The sequence below is a fragment of the Mus musculus genome, chromosome 3 (assembly GCF_000001635.26).
Source record: "Mus musculus strain C57BL/6J chromosome 3, GRCm38.p6 C57BL/6J".
Lineage (NCBI taxonomy): Eukaryota > Metazoa > Chordata > Mammalia > Rodentia > Muridae > Mus > Mus musculus.
The window spans coordinates 134960368-134968674 of record NC_000069.6 but is presented as its reverse complement, the minus strand read 5'-3'; the positions used below and the strand labels follow the sequence as shown (position 1 = coordinate 134968674).

General features: G+C 38.2%; 1 pseudogene; it reads right to left on the bottom strand.

Moving 5' to 3' along the window:
- Gm4860 (predicted gene 4860) lies at positions 3283–5656 on the bottom strand (annotated as a pseudogene).

The following is an 8307-nucleotide window of genomic DNA, read 5'->3' as shown; positions in this document are numbered from 1 at the left end:
GTGCCTGCAATGGCAAGTACCACTGACACTTCTTCAGTTTCAAAGTGCACACACACACACACACACACACACACACACACAATTGAATAATTTGGGTATTTTCTTTCACCAGTCTCCTTATTTTCTGTAGTCAGAAGATTGAGACTGTGTTGGAAAACCTGCTTCTACCACAGATAGATTTTCAAGACATTGAGGATGATTTGTCAAATACTCGCTTGCCTCAGCTCTTAAGAGCTTCTTGGAAGCAGACATTAAAGTTGTGAAATATTCAAATTCATTAAACTAAATTATGTAATTATCTGTATTATGTACTAATTATCTGTATTATGTTGTAAATCTTAACTATCAAAATTAAAATTTTTAAGTCAGTGATCAACTCTTGGTAATGTTTGAAGTGAGTGTTTATAACCATAGCAACAGTAGTTTGACAATATAATCTGTGCCTCACAGTATCTGCAGATTTATTGTTTTCAAGTTTAGAGAGAAATCAAGCAAGAGACAAGTAGATTCAGCTGACTTTATTTAAACTATATTTAAAAAATCCCTTAAAAGTGATCCTGGGACCCTTAGAAGTTCTACAAATGCATAGATACCTGCCAATGACTGAATACTAAATTCTAATTGAATGACTTTATAAAATTAATGTAAGCAGATATCTTATTAGTGCTTAGCAGAAGACCTAACAAAATTCTATATGTCTTTTTCAATTTCCCTATTTTTTTAAAATCTGCAAGTGTATACAATCCAGCTATCTCAGATTAATATTTAGTGTTACACAGCAGCAAAACCTGGTTTAGGAAATAAAGTTCCAAATGGCAGAGAGAAAGATAAATATGGTCATAACAGCAGTCTAAACATACGGCATCAACAACAACTATCTTGCACTGTGCTGGAAGAAAGGACACACAAGAAAATTCCCATTGATCACTCTGGTCATGTGAGTACCACCTGTACTCTGTTCCCAGTATTAAGGGTGGTACTTAACTCAGAACTCCATATTGTAAATATACATTTTGTCCTAATTTAATTAAGGAATGTCTTAATATACAATATTATAATTTCCTAAAGGATCTTTATACATTAAACTAAAGTACACAATGGATTAAATTAAAGGTTAGTAATGGATAAAAAATTCATATTTTTCAAGATACTATGTAAAAAAAAAGACCACAAAATACTACTTACTAAAGCAGCTAATCTTGCCTGCAAGTTTAGGGTCAAAATCCCATAATATGTGCAAAGAAATGCAATACAAGGACTCATGCAAAAATACAGTAAAATGATACAGGAAGGAATGTTAAATCCAGAAAAAGATCCCACAAAAGCTTTTATAGATATATCAAAATCAACTGTGTACCTAAGTTGTAGGTCTAGCGGTAGCTGTACCATGTAGCAGAGTCAGCACTCTGAGTTCAAGGCTTCCAGGTCTGCGCAGGTAAATCATGCCATCTTTGGTTGACTGCAGTACCAGGAAGGATGGGAATGAGAGGGACAGCAAGAGTTCTGAACACAATGTCAACTTTTACTTGGCAGCTGGGCTTTGATGCCTACTCTGCATATAGGGCACTTCTTATTGGTGATCAGCCACTGATCAAAACACACTTGGTGGAAAAGGCACCTACACGGAACGTACCTCACACCTTCACCTTCCTCTAAAATAGACAGGTAGACAGTACATTTCCCTCTGTGTCTTCCTTAGTTCCTTCTTCCCCATCTTGTTTGCAGTGCAGTTTCCTAGTTTCCTCTTTTTATATTTATGTGGCTATGTGCATCTTTCAGTTGTTCCTGGGAGGCTCCACAATTGACATTTCCTAATCTTTCTTTCAGATAAATCAGTTACTCAAAATAAGGACCTCTGAATGATGCTCCATCCTGCCGCAGACCCTCTGGGCCCCTTTGTCTGCGTGGAACGGGTCTCTAGTTGCCGGTGGGCAAAGCGTTGGACGAATCGACAGACAGATACACACAGGAGAGGTTGTGTAGAATCTGAATGTAATTTGTCAAATCGAGCATCAGACTTTTAATACAGAAGACAATAAGGAAGTTGGGTGACATACCCGCAAGGTACAAATGAGGTAACCGGATGCTTAGTGACTCTTACACAGAACAAAGGAATGAAAATGCAAAGATCAGAAGGAACTGGGCAATAAAAATAACTGAGACAAAGTCAGCCCTATCTAAGGTGAGCTGTAGTCTTAGAAGTCAGGTGTGAGATCTTTACTCTCCTAGGGCAAGTCATGGTTCTAACTAGGGAGTTCCTTTCTAGCTAACCATCTCATGAATAATGCAATACTCTAAAACCACAGCCCCATCTACTTCCTAAACCATTGTAAATTCCTGTATATGGGTGTAACTCAGTTATAGTTCTAAGTATCTATTCTGGCTTCTCCTACGGTCAGAAACTTCCTTCTTCCTAGGTGATGGTAGATTCCTGTGAAGGGCAGTGACCTAGCTTTTACTCAAAGTGATAGTGTAATACCAGGGGCAGTTCTGAATGTTACTGAATAGCAACATTCTTACTGAATTCCAAGCCCAAGGTCTTGCTCAAGGACATTCTAGGACTGTTGGAATGCTGGCGAAGGCTTTTAGCTATGTCAGAATTCAATCTTAAAAGGCACTTATAATAGGATAATAATAAAAGAGATCCATACACTAGACTAACGTGGGAATGGAAAATTAATGTATGGGTTAGAGAGAATGCCAGACTCCAGGAGTGAGTTTCCGTGAAACTCTTTTGCCTCGTGAGTAGCTTTCAAGCCTCAGCCTGTCAAGCTGACTTGACTGGAGAGCGTGGCACCATCTAATCCTGAAGAAATGTAATGAGAACCTGCCATGTCAGGGGCATATTCAACGTTCAGTACAGTATCCTCAAGGCAGGAACATGGCAGCATCCAGACAGGAACAGTGCAGGAGGAGCTGAGAGTTCTACATTTTCATCTGAAGGTGGCCAGTGGAAGACTCAGAATTATATTTTCTAATTATATTGCTCAGTATGAATAAATATAAAAGATGTATGAATTTTAGTGAAATTTTAGAAAAAAAGCTTAATTATTTTATATTTCATAGGACTTTTATCTTCATGTGTGAGATAAAATTTTTGTAGTTGATTGCTGTGGGTTCAAAGTGTCACCCGGTATTTTCATAAACCCAATCTAGTTGCTGGAAGTCAGGGGAGGAAATATTGTTAAATGATAGTATTTGATTTTTAAAATGTAACTTTATATTTTAAACTTTTTTTTTTACTTTTAATGTTTTATTTGGATGTTTTATACAAATTTACTATTTTTTCCTTTCACTTGGTAATTTTTCTTAGAATCTTATGATAATAAAAAAATATACATAATGATTTTTCACTAAAGCTCATGTAAGCTGTTCCCCAAATCCCCTGAATTTACTCACATAAATATGATCTTTCCATGAGTACAGTGACAGGAAGAATTATTGTGCAACCTAGACAAGATCAAATATGAAATTATCCAGAATATAAGCAGTACATTGAGTGAAGCTCAAAAGATACTTTCCTCTGAAGACAATGGGAAGGAACTGGAAAACCTCCGAAGTTACAGAAAGTTCAGTTTTACAAAGATGTTTGAGAAACAAAAAATTTTACCAAACTTTTTAAAAGACTTAATGCACAAAACTGAAGACTGATGAAACAAAGATGTTCAGAAAGAACAAACCACCAAAATTATATTAATTTGAAGATAAATCAGCTATTAAGAGCCCAGTTATTAGCTCATATGCAATCTGAATTATTGCTTTTAAATAAATGGTTATACTGAGGAATGGGTCTGTCTGTCGGTCTGTTCTTCTGCTCTGATCTTGCCATCTTCCTTTAAGTATGTCTTATGAGATAAACCAAAGATGACAACCATATTCTCTTAACCACAAGAGTCCTAGCACTCAGGTACAAAGGACACCAAACCTCAACACTTACATGGAGAACACATATATAAAACTGCAGCCAGAGACACCTCGAGCAAATTCTACAAGCAGCTACCTACTCCATGTCTGAGCATACTCAGTACCCAGCTATGCAGAACTTCTGTTTTGGAAGCATGAAGGTGACATGGTCACAGGAATTACGGTCAGCAAAAAATATTTTTCTGGGAAAGAGGAGAAAAAAAAGTCACCTCCCATGAAGAGTACAATGAAATACACATGACCTAAGGAAGCCTTAAAGATTCATCTTATGTTAAAAATATTTTTTAAAGTCTCACAAGAAATGGGATATCTGAAAATAAAATATCTAAAACATCACAAGGAGTATTTGAAACATGAGATACAAAATAGTAGTAGAGATCATAGTTATTCCTATATAAATATTGATATAGCTCTTCCTCTCAGTATTATGGTAAAAGCAGGAGATGCTGTAACATTTCACCTCCAAATCTCTGGAAACCTTAATAAATATATAGTTTGTAGAAACCACAACCTTACAGAAATGTCCCTTATATTCAATTGAAAGTACAAACCTTGATCTAGCACCTTCTAAGACATCAAAATCTCTTAGGAAGTTTTATCCCGATTCTAAGAGGAAAAAAAAAAGACAAGTTGAATTCAAGACATTAAAGTCATATACATTGTATCTGACCTGAAATTATAGTAGTATTGAACATGTTAAAAATATCTAAGCATCATGTATGAAATCTGAGCTATTAACATAAACTTAATTTATGTATACTTTTAAACATTTAGGAAAGGCATTTATTATATAAAATATACTTTGAATTCAAAATTGTGTGTTATCACAAAGTAGTTGTCAGTCTACAGGTAAAGATTAAATGGCAAAAAATGATCATATTGCAACCAATATTTGAAATTACCTTAAAAATACCACAAGAGCTTAAAATACGGCAAGCAGCTATTCAATCTGCAGCAATTATGTGAAACACCTAAAGCCCCAGTGAGTATAATATGGATATGTAGCAACCATAAGGACATATGCTAACAACTTTAAGTTTTGCTAGCTAACACAGAATCCCTTTAAGTCGTTTTTTGGCGTGGTGCCAGAGGCCATGCAGAGACTGGATGCAAGGAGTTGCTTGTTTGTAGGTTCACGGCATGGAGCGCTTAGAATCTTCAAAGTAGACTGTACACTTAAAACGTGGGCTTGTTCATGTATTCTTCCATTGTCTCTTGTAACATATCAGTATTCAATGGCCTTGACTGCTGTTTTCTTGGATGTTTCCTGAATTTCTCCACCTATTATAAACTCATCAAGGATAAAATGTGCCTTTTCAAAATTAAAGATAATATCCAGCTCACAGACATTTCCAAAGTATTTATCCAGCAACTCCACATAACGATGAACAATCTCTAGTGTCAAGAGCTCATTGTCTTGATTTTCTATTGCACAGCAAAAATGTAAACTAGCATACCTTTTATAAACAAGTTTCAGCTCCTTCCAGTCAATGAAGCAGCTGGTCCTGTGCCCACGAGAGAGGACAGTCTGGATGATGTCCCAGGTGATCTTCCTCTCTTTGTCAGGGAGCATGGTGTAGCATTTCTGCAGCCATAGCTTCTCTTGTCGACTGAAGAGCAAGATGAAATGGTGGCCGCAGCCGCCCGGGTCCCCACAGCAGTGATCACCTGGGATGCGAGGGCCAGAAGAGATGGTAGCAGCCCAGGTGGCTGACAGGTGAGGCGCTAGCCTATTTTAAACATTTAAATATTATATTTTAACATTTCACACATGTATATAATGAAATATGACTACATCATTGTCCATTTACTCCTTCAATTCAACTAGGAATCCTCAACATGCCCCTTCCAACTTCATTTCTCTCTCTCTCTCTCTTTCTCTCTCTCTCTCTCCCCCTCCACCCCTCCCCTCTCCTTCCCCCCTCCCCATCTCACCTACTAAGTCTAGTCATTGCTATCCATATTTATGCGTGGGTATGAGAAACCATTGGAGCATGGGAAACCTACAAGAATCCATACCCTCAAAGCAGGATGCTCCCCTTTCCCAATGACTATTATCTGCCAATAGTTTCTCAGCAAGGGGTGGGGCCTGGAGAGTCCTTCCTCCGTCTCTGCTGGACAGTGGGTTTATCACACATGGGTCCTGTGCAGGTGACCACACTGCTTGGAGTTCATGAGGGGAATAGTCATGCCATGTCCAGAAGACACTTTTCTGTAGCATTCCTCCTACCCTCTCCTGTGCTCTTTTCTTCTGCCTCCTCTTCTATGGTCTTCTCTGAGCTTTGGTAGGAGGTGTGACCGATAAACATGAATATGCATTTGGTTACAGAAATAGTCAATTGGAAACACCTTAACTTTCGAAAAAAGTTATTTTATTTTTTAAGATTATAACATAATTATATCATTTATTCTATCCCCCTTTTCCTTTTAAATCTTCGCACATATACCCCTTGCTTTTATAAATTCATAGCTTCTTTTTATTAATGATATATACATACATATATGAAAATACATCTATAAATTGTTTATAAATAAATACACATGTATATACATCATAATACATACATACATACACACACATTCCTAAATACATAAGTACAACCTGCCCTGTATGTATAATGTTGCGTGTATGTATAGTTTCAGGGCTGATCATTTGGTATTGGATAGCCAGTTGGTGTACTCTTTCCTGGGGAAGACTATTCCACTCTCCATATTCCTTTCCAGCCTGTGACCTTGGAGTAGGTTGAGGCTTACGGGTCAACTTACCTGTCAGCAGGTTTAACATTGTTCTTGTTCAGCTCTGGTTTAGGCAGTCATTTTGGTGAGACCCCCTTTTTTTTAAAACTATTTTTATTAGATATTTACTTTATTTACATTTCAAATGTCCCCTTTCCTGGTTTCCCCTCTGAAAACTACCTATCCCCTCCTGCCTCCCCCTGCTCACCATCTCACTCACACCTACTTCCTGACCCTGGCACTCCCCTACACTGGGGCATAGAGCCTTCACAGGACCAAGGGCCTCTTATCCCATTGATGAACTACTAGGCCATCCTCTAGTACATATGTAGCTGGGGCCATGAATCCCACCATGTGTACTGTTCAGTTGGTGGTTTAGTCCCTGGGAGCACTGGGGGATACTAGTTAGATCATATTGTTGTTCCTCTTATGGGGCTGCTAAGCCCTTCAGCTCCTTGGGTCCTTTCTCTAGCTTATTGGGGGAACCTGTGCTCAGTCCAATCGTAGGCTGCGAGGATCCACCTCTGTATTTGTCAGGCACTGGTGGAGCCTCTCCAGAGACAGCTATAACAGGTTTCTGTCAATAAGCACTTGTTGGTGTCCACAAAAGTGTCTGGGTTTGGTGATTGTATATGGGATGGATCCCCAGGTGAGGCAGTCTCTAGATGGTCATTCCTTCAGTCTCTGCTCCACACTTTGTCTCTGTAAGTCCTTCCATGGGTATTTTGTTCCCCCTTCTAAGAAGGAACGAAGGATCCACACTTTGGTCTTCCCTCTTGTTGAGTTTCATGTGGTTTGTAAATTTTATCTTGGGTATTTCGAGCTTCTGGGCTAATAACCACTTATTAGTGAGTGCATACCATGTGTGTTCTTTTGTGACCTCACTCAGGATGATACTTTCTAGTTCCATCAATTTGCCTAAGAATTTAATAAATTCATTGTTTTTAATAGCTGAATATTCCAATGTGTAAATGTACCACGTTTTCTGTATTGATTCCCCTGTTGAGGGACATCTGGGTTCTTTCCAGCTCCTGACTATTGTAAATAAGGCTGCAATGAGCCTGGGGGAACATTTGTCCTTATTACATTTGGAATATCTTCTGGGTATATGCCCAGGAGTGGTATTAGTGGGCCCTCAGGTAGTACTATGTCCAATTTTCTGAGGAATTGCCAAACTGATTTCCAGAGTGGTTGTAGCACCTTACAATCCCACTCTTCCTCCACATTCTCTGGATCTGCTGCCACCTGAATTTTTGATCTTAGCCATTCTGACTGGTGTGAGGTGGAATCTCAGGGTTGTTTTGATTTGTATTTCCCTGATGTCAAAGGACATTGAACATTTTTTAGGTGCTTTGTAGCTATTCCGTATTCCTCAGTTGAGAATTCTTTGTTTAGCTCTGTACCCCATTTTTAAACAAGGTCATTTGGTTCTTTGGAGTCTAACTTCTTGAGTTCTTTGTATATTTTGGACGTTAGCCCTCTATCGAATATAGGATGGGTAAAGATCTTTTTCAAATGTGTTTGCTACCTTTTTGTCTTATTGATATTGTCCTTTGCCTTACAGAAGCTTTGCAAGTTTATGACGTCCTATTTGTCGATTCTTGATCTTATAGCACAAGTCATTGGTGTTCTGTTCACAAATTTTCC